Source organism: Globicephala melas, unplaced genomic scaffold, assembly GCF_963455315.2.
Source record: "Globicephala melas unplaced genomic scaffold, mGloMel1.2 SCAFFOLD_362, whole genome shotgun sequence".
Lineage (NCBI taxonomy): Eukaryota > Metazoa > Chordata > Mammalia > Artiodactyla > Delphinidae > Globicephala > Globicephala melas.
In genome coordinates, this window is record NW_027207531.1 from 180,628 (window position 1) to 197,535 (window position 16,908).

The window sequence follows — 16,908 nt, forward strand, 5'->3', positions numbered from 1 at the left end:
CGGCGGCGGAGGGTTTGGCGACCACCTCCCAGCCCAGGGCGGCCGTGACCCAGCAAACCCTTCGGCGCTTGGCGCCCCGCCCAAGATCCCGCACGTCGCTCACAGGGACGTGGCCCCGGAGGCTTCAGGGCCCGGGGCCCGCGGTCCCTTGGGCATCGGCCCTGCCCGCCCACGCGGCCCTAGGCGCAGCCCGGCCGCAGCCCGGGCCGGCCCTCCTGCCCGACAGCAGCTGGCCCGAAGCCACCGGGAGCCACCATTGAGTCGCCACGGCCCCTCAGCCCCGGCAAGGCCACCCTTGCCCCCACACCCCCCGCCGAGCTCAGGACCCCGCCCCTGGTGGCCGGCAGGCCCGGGGAAGCGGCCCCTGCCCTCGATCCCGCTCCCGCACCCGGCCGCGGTGACACGCCAGAGGGGCGGGGTGGGGGGGGGCTTTTGACGGAGGGAGCTGTGGAGGGACATACCGGCACACAGGTGGCGGCGCCGGGGCTGGGCGCCGGTGGGGGCGGCCAGGTGCAGGTCGAGGGGCTCGCGGGCCGAAAGGACGGCAACTGGGCCCATGGCGGAGTCTGGGTCTGGAGGGCTCTGAGCCTCCATCCGCTCTGTTGCCTCGGGTCTACCGGCCCGACGCCTGGTAGCGCGACACCCCACCGGCCCACAGACGTAGCCTCCCCAGCTGTGCTCACAGCGAGTCCAACCGCAGCCTGCATCCCTCCACGGGACACTTGGATTACTCCCGCGATCCCCACGAGGTGCGGCACCCGGCGGCCGAATGGGCTGAGATCCTGCCCTTGCGGCGCCCTGTGGCCACCTCCGCCTCCCTCACGGTACTGGCCGAGGCCTCGGACCAGCGGGCCCCGGCTCCCAGCTCAGCGCTGCTCCTCCGCCCCTCTCACCTCCTGCCCGACGTCCAGGCTACCGAGCACCCTCCACCCCCGCCCACCTTCATGCCACTCAGCCGGAACCCGGGAGGCAATGCCAACTACCAGGTGTATGACAGTCTGGTGCTGAAGCGGCAACCGCAGGAGGGCCAAGCGCGGGCCAACTCGCTGCTACCTTCCACCTCGGCCTCCAGGCCCTCTCTGCACGGGAGCCAGACTGGGAAAATGAACTTACCAGCAGCAAGTGGGGGCAGGGGCAGGGGGCGGCAGGGCATGGAGAGAGGAATAAAGAGCGCCAGAGTCCAGGAAACATTGGTGGTCTGTGGCTTGGAAGCGCCACTCCTTCTGCCAGCCTGGGTCCCTGCGCTTGGCTTCCTGCAATAAGAAGCCAGTGTCCCCTTCTTGGCCTGAGGGTCCCTTTGGTTTAGTGGCCACAGTTCTGCCAGCAGGCCCCTCCTGGTCCTATACCATGCACTAAGTATATCTGCAGCTGCAGACTCCAAACCCCTGGTCTCTGGGCACCTCCTCTGTGTCTCAGCTGTCCCTGTCCACAGAGAGCCTCATACAAGAAGTTGCTTCCAAACTGGGAGGTTCCACATCTGGGCAGGTCCAGCTCCAGGCCCAGTGAAGGGCATGAAGAAGGCTGAGGCTCTGGACTCCAGCCAGGCCTTCAGCAGGCCTCTGAGGCCAAGGTCTTCCTAGTCTCAAGAGGGGCCAAGAGACGCAATGTGTCATTTGAACAAGTGAGTCAGCGGGCGGTGAGCGAATGAATGACCGCTCGAGGGGATGTATGCCGGCCACCGGGCCCTGTTTGACTGTCCAGGCTCAGCTTACCTGACCCTGGTTACCAGGGAATGCCACTCTGGGCCCTCCTTTTCATCCCCCTCCCTCACTGTGACCTCACCACCTGCCCCATTATGACCCAGTCTGGCTCCCAGTTAAAACTGGAGGGCAGAGGGCCCAGGCAGTCCTGGGACCAACGGCCATGGGTGAGCGAAACTACTACCGAGCCGAGCCGTTCACTGGCCCCATCCCCAGGAAATGCCAGGAGCAAGGATACTCAATTCTTCTGATCCCGGTCAGCTTCATCTTGCTCAACGTGGGGATCAACATGGTGACTATGGTCAGGGCAGGATCTGTGCAGCGCGGTTGGGGGAGCCCTGGGGTCTTGAAGGGGCTGAGGTGGGAGGGCTGCTGGGGTGTGACCGGGACAAGGGTTGGATTTCAGGGCTCACCCTGCTCCCGGCCTCCCCCCTCCCCTTCTTGCCTCAACTCTGGAGGCATCTGAAGAGATTCTTGCGGGCACTTTTCAATCGTATTTTCCACAAAGGTGAGTGGGCGCCGGCGTGGGTTCAGGGGATGTGGGCCTGTCCCCTTTCTTCTATCCCTGCCTTGATTCTCAGCCCCTCAGGAACCCAGGCCCTGACCCATCTCGCCTTTCCCCACAGACAAGCAAGCCAGCTGTGTAGGCACCCATCGCATGTGCATGCGCTGCTCCGTGGATCCCAAGAACCTGTGCTCAAGAGTTTCTTCCCACTTCTGCCATCGCCCAAGCTTCCTGCTCGGGCAGGTAAACCCACCTTGACTACTGCCTGCAGCGGGGCTCGGCGGGGGCGGAGCCGGCGGCCCCCCCGCCGCGGGCGAGTAAAGGAGAAGGCGGGCGGAGCGGGAGGCAAAAAGCCTACAGCACCCGGTATTCCCAGGCGGTCTCCCATCCAAGTACTAACCAGGCCCGACCCTGCTTAGCTTCCGAGATCAGACGAGATCGGGCGCGTTCAGGGTGGTATGGCCGTAGACGGGGGCGGGGGGCCGCGGGCGGCCTCTTGAGGCCCAGTTTCGCTGGCGCTGGCGCCTTAACGCCAGCCTGGCGGCCGGCCCGCCCCGGCAGGGCCCCCTCGCCCGCCCAGGCAGGGGCAACGGAGGTCTCGGGTATCGGGCGGCGGCGGAGGGTTTGGCGACCACCTCCCAGCCCAGGGCGGCCGTGACCCAGCAAACCCTTCGGCGCTTGGCGCCCCGCCCAAGATCCCGCACGTCGCTCACAGGGACGTGGCCCCGGAGGCTTCAGGGCCCGGGGCCCGCGGTCCCTTGGGCATCGGCCCTGCCCGCCCACGCGGCCCTAGGCGCAGCCCGGCCGCAGCCCGGGCCGGCCCTCCTGCCCGACAGCAGCTGGCCCGAAGCCACCGGGAGCCACCAATGAGTCGCCACGGCCCCTCAGCCCCGGCAAGGCCACCCTTGCCCCCACACCCCCCGCCGAGCTCAGGACCCCGCCCCTGGTGGCCGGCAGGCCCGGGGAAGCGGCCCCTGCCCTCGATCCCGCTCCCGCACCCGGCCGCGGTGACACGCCAGAGGGGCGGGGTGGGGGGGGGCTTTTGTCGGAGGGAGCTGTGGAGGGACACACCGGCACACAGGTGGCGGCGCCGGGGCTGGGCGCCGGTGGGGGCGGCCAGGTGCAGGTCGAGGGGCTCGCGGGCCGAAAGGACGGCAACTGGGCCCGCGGCGGAGTCTGGGTCCGGGCCAGCCACCCCGGGAGCGTCTGGGGTGCGCCTGCCTTCCAGGGCCGCCTTCTGGCCGCCTGGCCGGCCGGGCCGGCGGGGAGCGACCCCGCCGGCGCGCGCCGTGGTGGGAGGGGCCTGAGGAGGTGGGGCCTGCAGCGGGGCCCGGCGGGGGCGGAGCCGGCGGCCCCCGCCGCGGGCGAGTAAAGGAGAAGGCGGGCGGAGCGGGAGGCAAAAAGCCTACAGCACCCGGTATTCCCAGGCGGTCTCCCATCCAAGTACTAACCAGGCCCGACCCTGCTTAGCTTCCGAGATCAGACGAGATCGGGCGCGTTCAGGGTGGTATGGCCGTAGACGGGGGCGGGGGGCCGCGGGCGGCCTCTTGAGGCCCAGTTTCGCTGGCGCTGGCGCCTTAACGCCAGCCTGGCGGCCGGCCCGCCCCGGCAGGGCCCCCTCGCCCGCCCAGGCAGGGGCAACGGAGGTCTCGGGTATCGGGCGGCGGCGGAGGGTTTGGCGACCACCTCCCAGCCCAGGGCGGCCGTGACCCAGCAAACCCTTCGGCGCTTGGCGCCCCGCCCAAGATCCCGCACGTCGCTCACAGGGACGTGGCCCCGGAGGCTTCAGGGCCCGGGGCCCGCGGTCCCTTGGGCATCGGCCCTGCCCGCCCACGCGGCCCTAGGCGCAGCCCGGCCGCAGCCCGGGCCGGCCCTCCTGCCCGACAGCAGCTGGCCCGAAGCCACCGGGAGCCACCATTGAGTCGCCACGGCCCCTCAGCCCCGGCAAGGCCACCCTTGCCCCCACACCCCCCGCCGAGCTCAGGACCCCGCCCCTGGTGGCCGGCAGGCCCGGGGAAGCGGCCCCTGCCCTCGATCCCGCTCCCGCACCCGGCCGCGGTGACACGCCAGAGGGGCGGGGTGGGGGGGGGCTTTTGTCAGAGGGAGCTGTGGAGGGACACACCGGCACACAGGTGGCGGCGCCGGGGCTGGGCGCCGGTGGGGGCGGCCAGGTGCAGGTCGAGGGGCTCGCGGGCCGAAAGGACGGCAACTGGGCCCGCGGCGGAGTCTGGGTCCGGGCCAGCCACCCCGGGAGCGTCTGGGGTGCGCCTGCCTTCCAGGGCCGCCTTCTGGCCGCCTGGCCGGCCGGGCCGGCGGGGAGCGACCCCGCCGGCGCGCGCCGTGGTGGGAGGGGCCTGAGGAGGTGGGGCCTGCAGCGGGGCCCGGCGGGGGCGGAGCCGGCGGCCCCCGCCGCGGGCGAGTAAAGGAGAAGGCGGGCGGAGAGGGAGGCAAAAAGCCTACAGCACCCGGTATTCCCAGGCGGTCTCCCATCCAAGTACTAACCAGGCCCGACCCTGCTTAGCTTCCGAGATCAGACGAGATCGGGCGCGTTCAGGGTGGTATGGCCGTAGACGGGGGCGGGGGGCCGCGGGCGGCCTCTTGAGGCCCAGTTTCGCTGGCGCTGGCGCCTTAACGCCAGCCTGGCGGCCGGCCCGCCCCGGCAGGGCCCCCTCGCCCGCCCAGGCAGGGGCAACGGAGGTCTCGGGTATCGGGCGGCGGCGGAGGGTTTGGCGACCACCTCCCAGCCCAGGGCGGCCGTGACCCAGCAAACCCTTCGGCGCTTGGCGCCCCGCCCAAGATCCCGCACGTCGCTCACAGGGACGTGGCCCCGGAGGCTTCAGGGCCCGGGGCCCGCGGTCCCTTGGGCATCGGCCCTGCCCGCCCACGCGGCCCTAGGCGCAGCCCGGCCGCAGCCCGGGCCGGCCCTCCTGCCCGACAGCAGCTGGCCCGAAGCCACCGGGAGCCACCATTGAGTCGCCACGGCCCCTCAGCCCCGGCAAGGCCACCCTTGCCCCCACACCCCCCGCCGAGCTCAGGACCCCGCCCCTGGTGGCCGGCAGGCCCGGGGAAGCGGCCCCTGCCCTCGATCCCGCTCCCGCACCCGGCCGCGGTGACACGCCAGAGGGGCGGGGTGGGGGGGGGCTTTTGTCGGAGGGAGCTGTGGAGGGACACACCGGCACACAGGTGGCGGCGCCGGGGCTGGGCGCCGGTGGGGGCGGCCAGGTGCAGGTCGAGGGGCTCGCGGGCCGAAAGGACGGCAACTGGGCCCGCGGCGGAGTCTGGGTCCGGGCCAGCCACCCCGGGAGCGTCTGGGGTGCGCCTGCCTTCCAGGGCCGCCTTCTGGCCGCCTGGCCGGCCGGGCCGGCGGGGAGCGACCCCGCCGGCGCGCGCCGTGGTGGGAGGGGCCTGAGGAGGTGGGGCCTGCAGCGGGGCCCGGCGGGGGCGGAGCCGGCGGCCCCCGCCGCGGGCGAGTAAAGGAGAAGGCGGGCGGAGCGGGAGGCAAAAAGCCTACAGCACCCGGTATTCCCAGGCGGTCTCCCATCCAAGTACTAACCAGGCCCGACCCTGCTTAGCTTCCGAGATCAGACGAGATCGGGCGCGTTCAGGGTGGTATGGCCGTAGACGGGGGCGGGGGGCCGCGGGCGGCCTCTTGAGGCCCAGTTTCGCTGGCGCTGGCGCCTTAACGCCAGCCTGGCGGCCGGCCCGCCCCGGCAGGGCCCCCTCGCCCGCCCAGGCAGGGGCAACGGAGGTCTCGGGTATCGGGCGGCGGCGGAGGGTTTGGCGACCACCTCCCAGCCCAGGGCGGCCGTGACCCAGCAAACCCTTCGGCGCTTGGCGCCCCGCCCAAGATCCCGCACGTCGCTCACAGGGACGTGGCCCCGGAGGCTTCAGGGCCCGGGGCCCGCGGTCCCTTGGGCATCGGCCCTGCCCGCCCACGCGGCCCTAGGCGCAGCCCGGCCGCAGCCCGGGCCGGCCCTCCTGCCCGACAGCAGCTGGCCCGAAGCCACCGGGAGCCACCATTGAGTCGCCACGGCCCCTCAGCCCCGGCAAGGCCACCCTTGCCCCCACACCCCCCGCCGAGCTCAGGACCCCGCCCCTGGTGGCCGGCAGGCCCGGGGAAGCGGCCCCTGCCCTCGATCCCGCTCCCGCACCCGGCCGCGGTGACACGCCAGAGGGGCGGGGTGGGGGGGGGCTTTTGTCGGAGGGAGCTGTGGAGGGACACACCGGCACACAGGTGGCGGCGCCGGGGCTGGGCGCCGGTGGGGGCGGCCAGGTGCAGGTCGAGGGGCTCGCGGGCCGAAAGGACGGCAACTGGGCCCGCGGCGGAGTCTGGGTCCGGGCCAGCCACCCCGGGAGCGTCTGGGGTGCGCCTGCCTTCCAGGGCCGCCTTCTGGCCGCCTGGCCGGCCGGGCCGGCGGGGAGCGACCCCGCCGGCGCGCGCCGTGGTGGGAGGGGCCTGAGGAGGTGGGGCCTGCAGCGGGGCCCGGCGGGGGCGGAGCCGGCGGCCCCCGCCGCGGGCGAGTAAAGGAGAAGGCGGGCGGAGCGGGAGGCAAAAAGCCTACAGCACCCGGTATTCCCAGGCGGTCTCCCATCCAAGTACTAACCAGGCCCGACCCTGCTTAGCTTCCGAGATCAGACGAGATCGGGCGCGTTCAGGGTGGTATGGCCGTAGACGGGGGCGGGGGGCCGCGGGCGGCCTCTTGAGGCCCAGTTTCGCTGGCGCTGGCGCCTTAACGCCAGCCTGGCGGCCGGCCCGCCCCGGCAGGGCCCCCTCGCCCGCCCAGGCAGGGGCAACGGAGGTCTCGGGTATCGGGCGGCGGCGGAGGGTTTGGCGACCACCTCCCAGCCCAGGGCGGCCGTGACCCAGCAAACCCTTCGGCGCTTGGCGCCCCGCCCAAGATCCCGCACGTCGCTCACAGGGACGTGGCCCCGGAGGCTTCAGGGCCCGGGGCCCGCGGTCCCTTGGGCATCGGCCCTGCCCGCCCACGCGGCCCTAGGCGCAGCCCGGCCGCAGCCCGGGCCGGCCCTCCTGCCCGACAGCAGCTGGCCCGAAGCCACCGGGAGCCACCATTGAGTCGCCACGGCCCCTCAGCCCCGGCAAGGCCACCCTTGCCCCCACACCCCCCGCCGAGCTCAGGACCCCGCCCCTGGTGGCCGGCAGGCCCGGGGAAGCGGCCCCTGCCCTCGATCCCGCTCCCGCACCCGGCCGCGGTGACACGCCAGAGGGGCGGGGTGGGGGGGGGCTTTTGTCGGAGGGAGCTGTGGAGGGACACACCGGCACACAGGTGGCGGCGCCGGGGCTGGGCGCCGGTGGGGGCGGCCAGGTGCAGGTCGAGGGGCTCGCGGGCCGAAAGGACGGCAACTGGGCCCGCGGCGGAGTCTGGGTCCGGGCCAGCCACCCCGGGAGCGTCTGGGGTGCGCCTGCCTTCCAGGGCCGCCTTCTGGCCGCCTGGCCGGCCGGGCCGGCGGGGAGCGACCCCGCCGGCGCGCGCCGTGGTGGGAGGGGCCTGAGGAGGTGGGGCCTGCAGCGGGGCCCGGCGGGGGCGGAGCCGGCGGCCCCCGCCGCGGGCGAGTAAAGGAGAAGGCGGGCGGAGCGGGAGGCAAAAAGCCTACAGCACCCGGTATTCCCAGGCGGTCTCCCATCCAAGTACTAACCAGGCCCGACCCTGCTTAGCTTCCGAGATCAGACGAGATCGGGCGCGTTCAGGGTGGTATGGCCGTAGACGGGGGCGGGGGGCCGCGGGCGGCCTCTTGAGGCCCAGTTTCGCTGGCGCTGGCGCCTTAACGCCAGCCTGGCGGCCGGCCCGCCCCGGCAGGGCCCCCTCGCCCGCCCAGGCAGGGGCAACGGAGGTCTCGGGTATCGGGCGGCGGCGGAGGGTTTGGCGACCACCTCCCAGCCCAGGGCGGCCGTGACCCAGCAAACCCTTCGGCGCTTGGCGCCCCGCCCAAGATCCCGCACGTCGCTCACAGGGACGTGGCCCCGGAGGCTTCAGGGCCCGGGGCCCGCGGTCCCTTGGGCATCGGCCCTGCCCGCCCACGCGGCCCTAGGCGCAGCCCGGCCGCAGCCCGGGCCGGCCCTCCTGCCCGACAGCAGCTGGCCCGAAGCCACCGGGAGCCACCATTGAGTCGCCACGGCCCCTCAGCCCCGGCAAGGCCACCCTTGCCCCCACACCCCCCGCCGAGCTCAGGACCCCGCCCCTGGTGGCCGGCAGGCCCGGGGAAGCGGCCCCTGCCCTCGATCCCGCTCCCGCACCCGGCCGCGGTGACACGCCAGAGGGGCGGGGTGGGGGGGGGCTTTTGTCGGAGGGAGCTGTGGAGGGACACACCGGCACACAGGTGGCGGCGCCGGGGTTGGGCGCCGGTGGGGGCGGCCAGGTGCAGGTCGAGGGGCTCGCGGGCCGAAAGGACGGCAACTGGGCCCGCGGCGGAGTCTGGGTCCGGGCCAGCCACCCCGGGAGCGTCTGGGGTGCGGCTGCCTTCCAGGGCCGCCTTCTGGCCGCCTGGCCGGCCGGGCCGGCGGGGAGCGACCCCGCCGGCGCGCGCCGTGGTGGGAGGGGCCTGAGGAGGTGGGGCCTGCAGCGGGGCCCGGCGGGGGCGGAGCCGGCGGCCCCCGCCGCGGGCGAGTAAAGGAGAAGGCGGGCGGAGCGGGAGGCAAAAAGCCTACAGCACCCGGTATTCCCAGGCGGTCTCCCATCCAAGTACTAACCAGGCCCGACCCTGCTTAGCTTCCGAGATCAGACGAGATCGGGCGCGTTCAGGGTGGTATGGCCGTAGACGGGGGCGGGGGGCCGCGGGCGGCCTCTTGAGGCCCAGTTTCGCTGGCGCTGGCGCCTTAACGCCAGCCTGGCGGCCGGCCCGCCCCGGCAGGGCCCCCTCGCCCGCCCAGGCAGGGGCAACGGAGGTCTCGGGTATCGGGCGGCGGCGGAGGGTTTGGCGACCACCTCCCAGCCCAGGGCGGCCGTGACCCAGCAAACCCTTCGGCGCTTGGCGCCCCGCCCAAGATCCCGCACGTCGCTCACAGGGACGTGGCCCCGGAGGCTTCAGGGCCCGGGGCCCGCGGTCCCTTGGGCATCGGCCCTGCCCGCCCACGCGGCCCTAGGCGCAGCCCGGCCGCAGCCCGGGCCGGCCCTCCTGCCCGACAGCAGCTGGCCCGAAGCCACCGGGAGCCACCATTGAGTCGCCACGGCCCCTCAGCCCCGGCAAGGCCACCCTTGCCCCCACACCCCCCGCCGAGCTCAGGACCCCGCCCCTGGTGGCCGGCAGGCCCGGGGAAGCGGCCCCTGCCCTCGATCCCGCTCCCGCACCCGGCCGCGGTGACACGCCAGAGGGGCGGGGTGGGGGGGGGCTTTTGACGGAGGGAGCTGTGGAGGGACATACCGGCACACAGGTGGCGGCGCCGGGGCTGGGCGCCGGTGGGGGCGGCCAGGTGCAGGTCGAGGGGCTCGCGGGCCGAAAGGACGGCAACTGGGCCCATGGCGGAGTCTGGGTCTGGAGGGCTCTGAGCCTCCATCCGCTCTGTTGCCTCGGGTCTACCGGCCCGACGCCTGGTAGCGCGACACCCCACCGGCCCAGAGACGTAGCCTCCCCAGCTGTGCTCACAGCGAGTCCAACCGCAGCCTGCATCCCTCCACGGGACACTTGGATTACTCCCGCGATCCCCACGAGGTGCGGCACCCGGCGGCCGAATGGGCTGAGATCCTGCCCTTGCGGCGCCCTGTGGCCACCTCCGCCTCCCTCACGGTACTGGCCGAGGCCTTGGACCAGCGGGCCCCGGCTCCCAGCTCAGCGCTGCTCCTCCGCCCCTCTCACCTCCTGCCCGACGTCCAGGCTACCGAGCACCCTCCACCCCCGCCCACCTTCATGCCACTCAGCCGGAACCCGGGAGGCAATGCCAACTACCAGGTGTATGACAGTCTGGTGCTGAAGCGGCAACCGCAGGAGGGCCAAGCGCGGGCCAACTCGCTGCTACCTTCCACCTCGGCCTCCAGGCCCTCTCTGCACGGGAGCCAGACTGGGAAAATGAACTTACCAGCAGCAAGTGGGGGCAGGGGCAGGGGGCGGCAGGGCATGGAGAGAGGAATAAAGAGCGCCAGAGTCCAGGAAACATTGGTGGTCTGTGGCTTGGAAGCGCCACTCCTTCTGCCAGCCTGGGTCCCTGCGCTTGGCTTCCTGCAATAAGAAGCCAGTGTCCCCTTCTTGGCCTGAGGGTCCCTTTGGTTTAGTGGCCACAGTTCTGCCAGCAGGCCCCTCCTGGTCCTATACCATGCACTAAGTACATCTGCAGCTGCAGACTCCAAACCCCTGGTCTCTGGGCACCTCCTCTGTGTCTCAGCTGTCCCTGTCCACAGAGAGCCTCATACAAGAAGTTGCTTCCAAACTGGGAGGTTCCACATCTGGGCAGGTCCAGCTCCAGGCCCAGTGAAGGGCATGAAGAAGGCTGAGGCTCTGGACTCCAGCCAGGCCTTCAGCAGGCCTCTGAGGCCAAGGTCTTCCTAGTCTCAAGAGGGGCCAAGAGACGCAATGTGTCATTTGAACAAGTGAGTCAGCGGGCGGTGAGCGAATGAATGACCGCTCGAGGGGATGTATGCCGGCCACCGGGCCCTGTTTGACTGTCCAGGCTCAGCTTACCTGACCCTGGTTACCAGGGAATGCCACTCTGGGCCCTCCTTTTCATCCCCCTCCCTCACTGTGACCTCACCACCTGCCCCATTATGACCCAGTCTGGCTCCCAGTTAAAACTGGAGGGCAGAGGGCCCAGGCAGTCCTGGGACCAACGGCCATGGGTGAGCGAAACTACTACCGAGCCGAGCCGTTCACTGGCCCCATCCCCAGGAAATGCCAGGAGCAAGGATACTCAATTCTTCTGATCCCGGTCAGCTTCATCTTGCTCAACGTGGGGATCAACATGGTGACTATGGTCAGGGCAGGATCTGTGCAGCGCGGTTGGGGGAGCCCTGGGGTCTTGAAGGGGCTGAGGTGGGAGGGCTGCTGGGGTGTGACCGGGACAAGGGTTGGATTTCAGGGCTCACCCTGCTCCCGGCCTCCCCCCTCCCCTTCTTGCCTCAACTCTGGAGGCATCTGAAGAGATTCTTGCGGGCACTTTTCAATCGTATTTTCCACAAAGGTGAGTGGGCGCCGGCGTGGGTTCAGGGGATGTGGGCCTGTCCCCTTTCTTCTATCCCTGCCTTGATTCTCAGCCCCTCAGGAACCCAGGCCCTGACCCATCTCGCCTTTCCCCACAGACAAGCAAGCCAGCTGTGTAGGCACCCATCGCATGTGCATGCGCTGCTCCGTGGATCCCAAGAACCTGTGCTCAAGAGTTTCTTCCCACTTCTGCCATCGCCCAAGCTTCCTGCTCGGGCAGGTAAACCCACCTTGACTACTGCCTGCAGCGGGGCTCGGCGGGGGCGGAGCCGGCGGCCCCCCCGCCGCGGGCGAGTAAAGGAGAAGGCGGGCGGAGCGGGAGGCAAAAAGCCTACAGCACCCGGTATTCCCAGGCGGTCTCCCATCCAAGTACTAACCAGGCCCGACCCTGCTTAGCTTCCGAGATCAGACGAGATCGGGCGCGTTCAGGGTGGTATGGCCGTAGACGGGGGCGGGGGGCCGCGGGCGGCCTCTTGAGGCCCAGTTTCGCTGGCGCTGGCGCCTTAACGCCAGCCTGGCGGCCGGCCCGCCCCGGCAGGGCCCCCTCGCCCGCCCAGGCAGGGGCAACGGAGGTCTCGGGTATCGGGCGGCGGCGGAGGGTTTGGCGACCACCTCCCAGCCCAGGGCGGCCGTGACCCAGCAAACCCTTCGGCGCTTGGCGCCCCGCCCAAGATCCCGCACGTCGCTCACAGGGACGTGGCCCCGGAGGCTTCAGGGCCCGGGGCCCGCGGTCCCTTGGGCATCGGCCCTGCCCGCCCACGCGGCCCTAGGCGCAGCCCGGCCGCAGCCCGGGCCGGCCCTCCTGCCCGACAGCAGCTGGCCCGAAGCCACCGGGAGCCACCATTGAGTCGCCACGGCCCCTCAGCCCCGGCAAGGCCACCCTTGCCCCCACACCCCCCGCCGAGCTCAGGACCCCGCCCCTGGTGGCCGGCAGGCCCGGGGAAGCGGCCCCTGCCCTCGATCCCGCTCCCGCACCCGGCCGCGGTGACACGCCAGAGGGGCGGGGTGGGGGGGGGCTTTTGACGGAGGGAGCTGTGGAGGGACACACCGGCACACAGGTGGCGGCGCCGGGGCTGGGCGCCGGTGGGGGCGGCCAGGTGCAGGTCGAGGGGCTCGCGGGCCGAAAGGACGGCAACTGGGCCCGCGGCGGAGTCTGGGTCCGGGCCAGCCACCCCGGGAGCGTCTGGGGTGCGCCTGCCTTCCAGGGCCGCCTTCTGGCCGCCTGGCCGGCCGGGCCGGCGGGGAGCGACCCCGCCGGCGCGCGCCGTGGTGGGAGGGGCCTGAGGAGGTGGGGCCTGCAGCGGGGCCCGGCGGGGGCGGAGCCGGCGGCCCCCGCCGCGGGCGAGTAAAGGAGAAGGCGGGCGGAGCGGGAGGCAAAAAGCCTACAGCACCCGGTATTCCCAGGCGGTCTCCCATCCAAGTACTAACCAGGCCCGACCCTGCTTAGCTTCCGAGATCAGACGAGATCGGGCGCGTTCAGGGTGGTATGGCCGTAGACGGGGGCGGGGGGCCGCGGGCGGCCTCTTGAGGCCCAGTTTCGCTGGCGCTGGCGCCTTAACGCCAGCCTGGCGGCCGGCCCGCCCCGGCAGGGCCCCCTCGCCCGCCCAGGCAGGGGCAACGGAGGTCTCGGGTATCGGGCGGCGGCGGAGGGTTTGGCGACCACCTCCCAGCCCAGGGCGGCCGTGACCCAGCAAACCCTTCGGCGCTTGGCGCCCCGCCCAAGATCCCGCACGTCGCTCACAGGGACGTGGCCCCGGAGGCTTCAGGGCCCGGGGCCCGCGGTCCCTTGGGCATCGGCCCTGCCCGCCCACGCGGCCCTAGGCGCAGCCCGGCCGCAGCCCGGGCCGGCCCTCCTGCCCGACAGCAGCTGGCCCGAAGCCACCGGGAGCCACCAATGAGTCGCCACGGCCCCTCAGCCCCGGCAAGGCCACCCTTGCCCCCACACCCCCCGCCGAGCTCAGGACCCCGCCCCTGGTGGCCGGCAGGCCCGGGGAAGCGGCCCCTGCCCTCGATCCCGCTCCCGCACCCGGCCGCGGTGACACGCCAGAGGGGCGGGGTGGGGGGGGGCTTTTGTCAGAGGGAGCTGTGGAGGGACACACCGGCACACAGGTGGCGGCGCCGGGGCTGGGCGCCGGTGGGGGCGGCCAGGTGCAGGTCGAGGGGCTCGCGGGCCGAAAGGACGGCAACTGGGCCCGCGGCGGAGTCTGGGTCCGGGCCAGCCACCCCGGGAGCGTCTGGGGTGCGCCTGCCTTCCAGGGCCGCCTTCTGGCCGCCTGGCCGGCCGGGCCGGCGGGGAGCGACCCCGCCGGCGCGCGCCGTGGTGGGAGGGGCCTGAGGAGGTGGGGCCTGCAGCGGGGCCCGGCGGGGGCGGAGCCGGCGGCCCCCGCCGCGGGCGAGTAAAGGAGAAGGCGGGCGGAGCGGGAGGCAAAAAGCCTACAGCACCCGGTATTCCCAGGCGGTCTCCCATCCAAGTACTAACCAGGCCCGACCCTGCTTAGCTTCCGAGATCAGACGAGATCGGGCGCGTTCAGGGTGGTATGGCCGTAGACGGGGGCGGGGGGCCGCGGGCGGCCTCTTGAGGCCCAGTTTCGCTGGCGCTGGCGCCTTAACGCCAGCCTGGCGGCCGGCCCGCCCCGGCAGGGCCCCCTCGCCCGCCCAGGCAGGGGCAACGGAGGTCTCGGGTATCGGGCGGCGGCGGAGGGTTTGGCGACCACCTCCCAGCCCAGGGCGGCCGTGACCCAGCAAACCCTTCGGCGCTTGGCGCCCCGCCCAAGATCCCGCACGTCGCTCACAGGGACGTGGCCCCGGAGGCTTCAGGGCCCGGGGCCCGCGGTCCCTTGGGCATCGGCCCTGCCCGCCCACGCGGCCCTAGGCGCAGCCCGGCCGCAGCCCGGGCCGGCCCTCCTGCCCGACAGCAGCTGGCCCGAAGCCACCGGGAGCCACCATTGAGTCGCCACGGCCCCTCAGCCCCGGCAAGGCCACCCTTGCCCCCACACCCCCCGCCGAGCTCAGGACCCCGCCCCTGGTGGCCGGCAGGCCCGGGGAAGCGGCCCCTGCCCTCGATCCCGCTCCCGCACCCGGCCGCGGTGACACGCCAGAGGGGCGGGGTGGGGGGGGGCTTTTGTCGGAGGGAGCTGTGGAGGGACACACCGGCACACAGGTGGCGGCGCCGGGGTTGGGCGCCGGTGGGGGCGGCCAGGTGCAGGTCGAGGGGCTCGCGGGCCGAAAGGACGGCAACTGGGCCCGCGGCGGAGTCTGGGTCCGGGCCAGCCACCCCGGGAGCGTGTGGGGTGCGGCTGCCTTCCAGGGCCGCCTTCTGGCCGCCTGGCCGGCCGGGCCGGCGGGGAGCGACCCCGCCGGCGCGCGCCGTGGTGGGAGGGGCCTGAGGAGGTGGGGCCTGCAGCGGGGCCCGGCGGGGGCGGAGCCGGCGACCCCGCCGCGGGCGAGTAAAGGAGAAGGCGGGCGGAGCGGGAGGCAAAAAGCCTACAGCACCCGGTATTCCCAGGCGGTCTCCCATCCAAGTACTAACCAGGCCCGACCCTGCTTAGCTTCCGAGATCAGACGAGATCGGGCGCGTTCAGGGTGGTATGGCCGTAGACGGGGGCGGGGGGCCGCGGGCGGCCTCTTGAGGCCCAGTTTCGCTGGCGCTGGCGCCTTAACGCCAGCCTGGCGGCCGGCCCGCCCCGGCAGGGCCCCCTCGCCCGCCCAGGCAGGGGCAACGGAGGTCTCGGGTATCGGGCGGCGGCGGAGGGTTTGGCGACCACCTCCCAGCCCAGGGCGGCCGTGACCCAGCAAACCCTTCGGCGCTTGGCGCCCCGCCCAAGATCCCGCACGTCGCTCACAGGGACGTGGCCCCGGAGGCTTCAGGGCCCGGGGCCCGCGGTCCCTTGGGCATCGGCCCTGCCCGCCCACGCGGCCCTAGGCGCAGCCCGGCCGCAGCCCGGGCCGGCCCTCCTGCCCGACAGCAGCTGGCCCGAAGCCACCGGGAGCCACCATTGAGTCGCCACGGCCCCTCAGCCCCGGCAAGGCCACCCTTGCCCCCACACCCCCCGCCGAGCTCAGGACCCCGCCCCTGGTGGCCGGCAGGCCCGGGGAAGCGGCCCCTGCCCTCGATCCCGCTCCCGCACCCGGCCGCGGTGACACGCCAGAGGGGCGGGGTGGGGGGGGGCTTTTGTCGGAGGGAGCTGTGGAGGGACACACCGGCACACAGGTGGCGGCGCCGGGGCTGGGCGCCGGTGGGGGCGGCCAGGTGCAGGTCGAGGGGCTCGCGGGCCGAAAGGACGGCAACTGGGCCCGCGGCGGAGTCTGGGTCCGGGCCAGCCACCCCGGGAGCGTCTGGGGTGCGCCTGCCTTCCAGGGCCGCCTTCTGGCCGCCTGGCCGGCCGGGCCGGCGGGGAGCGACCCCGCCGGCGCGCGCCGTGGTGGGAGGGGCCTGAGGAGGTGGGGCCTGCAGCGGGGCCCGGCGGGGGCGGAGCCGGCGGCCCCCGCCGCGGGCGAGTAAAGGAGAAGGCGGGCGGAGCGGGAGGCAAAAAGCCTACAGCACCCGGTATTCCCAGGCGGTCTCCCATCCAAGTACTAACCAGGCCCGACCCTGCTTAGCTTCCGAGATCAGACGAGATCGGGCGCGTTCAGGGTGGTATGGCCGTAGACGGGGGCGGGGGGCCGCGGGCGGCCTCTTGAGGCCCAGTTTCGCTGGCGCTGGCGCCTTAACGCCAGCCTGGCGGCCGGCCCGCCCCGGCAGGGCCCCCTCGCCCGCCCAGGCAGGGGCAACGGAGGTCTCGGGTATCGGGCGGCGGCGGAGGGTTTGGCGACCACCTCCCAGCCCAGGGCGGCCGTGACCCAGCAAACCCTTCGGCGCTTGGCGCCCCGCCCAAGATCCCGCACGTCGCTCACAGGGACGTGGCCCCGGAGGCTTCAGGGCCCGGGGCCCGCGGTCCCTTGGGCATCGGCCCTGCCCGCCCACGCGGCCCTAGGCGCAGCCCGGCCGCAGCCCGGGCCGGCCCTCCTGCCCGACAGCAGCTGGCCCGAAGCCACCGGGAGCCACCATTGAGTCGCCACGGCCCCTCAGCCCCGGCAAGGCCACCCTTGCCCCCACACCCCCCGCCGAGCTCAGGACCCCGCCCCTGGTGGCCGGCAGGCCCGGGGAAGCGGCCCCTGCCCTCGATCCCGCTCCCGCACCCGGCCGCGGTGACACGCCAGAGGGGCGGGGTGGGGGGGGGCTTTTGACGGAGGGAGCTGTGGAGGGACATACCGGCACACAGGTGGCGGCGCCGGGGCTGGGCGCCGGTGGGGGCGGCCAGGTGCAGGTCGAGGGGCTCGCGGGCCGAAAGGACGGCAACTGGGCCCATGGCGGAGTCTGGGTCTGGAGGGCTCTGAGCCTCCATCCGCTCTGTTGCCTCGGGTCTACCGGCCCGACGCCTGGTAGCGCGACACCCCACCGGCCCACAGACGTAGCCTCCCCAGCTGTGCTCACAGCGAGTCCAACCGCAGCCTGCATCCCTCCACGGGACACTTGGATTACTCCCGCGATCCCCACGAGGTGCGGCACCCGGCGGCCGA

General features: G+C 73.2%; 12 non-coding genes across 12 annotated transcripts; all 12 read right to left on the minus strand.

Moving 5' to 3' along the window:
- Window positions 1-2,556: 2,556 nt before the first annotated feature.
- On the minus strand, window positions 2,557-2,675 carry LOC132595830 (5S ribosomal RNA). The gene has a single exon (XR_009561939.1). It is a non-coding gene; the product is annotated as a 5S ribosomal RNA (ribosomal RNA).
- Window positions 2,676-3,607: 932 nt separating this feature from the next.
- On the minus strand, window positions 3,608-3,726 carry LOC132595832 (5S ribosomal RNA). Its single transcript, XR_009561941.1, has one exon. It is a non-coding gene; the product is annotated as a 5S ribosomal RNA (ribosomal RNA).
- A 932-nt stretch (window positions 3,727-4,658) lies between these two features.
- LOC132595833 (5S ribosomal RNA) lies at window positions 4,659-4,777 on the minus strand. Its single transcript, XR_009561942.1, has one exon. It is a non-coding gene; the product is annotated as a 5S ribosomal RNA (ribosomal RNA).
- A 932-nt stretch (window positions 4,778-5,709) lies between these two features.
- Window positions 5,710-5,828, minus strand: LOC132595834 (5S ribosomal RNA). Its single transcript, XR_009561943.1, has one exon. It is a non-coding gene; the product is annotated as a 5S ribosomal RNA (ribosomal RNA).
- A 932-nt stretch (window positions 5,829-6,760) lies between these two features.
- LOC132595835 (5S ribosomal RNA) lies at window positions 6,761-6,879 on the minus strand. Its single transcript, XR_009561944.1, has one exon. It is a non-coding gene; the product is annotated as a 5S ribosomal RNA (ribosomal RNA).
- Window positions 6,880-7,811: 932 nt separating this feature from the next.
- Window positions 7,812-7,930, minus strand: LOC132595836 (5S ribosomal RNA). Its single transcript, XR_009561945.1, has one exon. It is a non-coding gene; the product is annotated as a 5S ribosomal RNA (ribosomal RNA).
- A 932-nt stretch (window positions 7,931-8,862) lies between these two features.
- LOC132595837 (5S ribosomal RNA) lies at window positions 8,863-8,981 on the minus strand. Its single transcript, XR_009561946.1, has one exon. It is a non-coding gene; the product is annotated as a 5S ribosomal RNA (ribosomal RNA).
- A 2,696-nt stretch (window positions 8,982-11,677) lies between these two features.
- Window positions 11,678-11,796, minus strand: LOC132595838 (5S ribosomal RNA). Its single transcript, XR_009561947.1, has one exon. It is a non-coding gene; the product is annotated as a 5S ribosomal RNA (ribosomal RNA).
- Window positions 11,797-12,728: 932 nt separating this feature from the next.
- Window positions 12,729-12,847, minus strand: LOC132595839 (5S ribosomal RNA). The gene has a single exon (XR_009561948.1). It is a non-coding gene; the product is annotated as a 5S ribosomal RNA (ribosomal RNA).
- Window positions 12,848-13,779: 932 nt separating this feature from the next.
- On the minus strand, window positions 13,780-13,898 carry LOC132595840 (5S ribosomal RNA). Its single transcript, XR_009561949.1, has one exon. It is a non-coding gene; the product is annotated as a 5S ribosomal RNA (ribosomal RNA).
- A 931-nt stretch (window positions 13,899-14,829) lies between these two features.
- Window positions 14,830-14,948, minus strand: LOC132595841 (5S ribosomal RNA). The gene has a single exon (XR_009561950.1). It is a non-coding gene; the product is annotated as a 5S ribosomal RNA (ribosomal RNA).
- Window positions 14,949-15,880: 932 nt separating this feature from the next.
- LOC132595843 (5S ribosomal RNA) lies at window positions 15,881-15,999 on the minus strand. The gene has a single exon (XR_009561952.1). It is a non-coding gene; the product is annotated as a 5S ribosomal RNA (ribosomal RNA).
- Window positions 16,000-16,908: the final 909 nt, after the last annotated feature.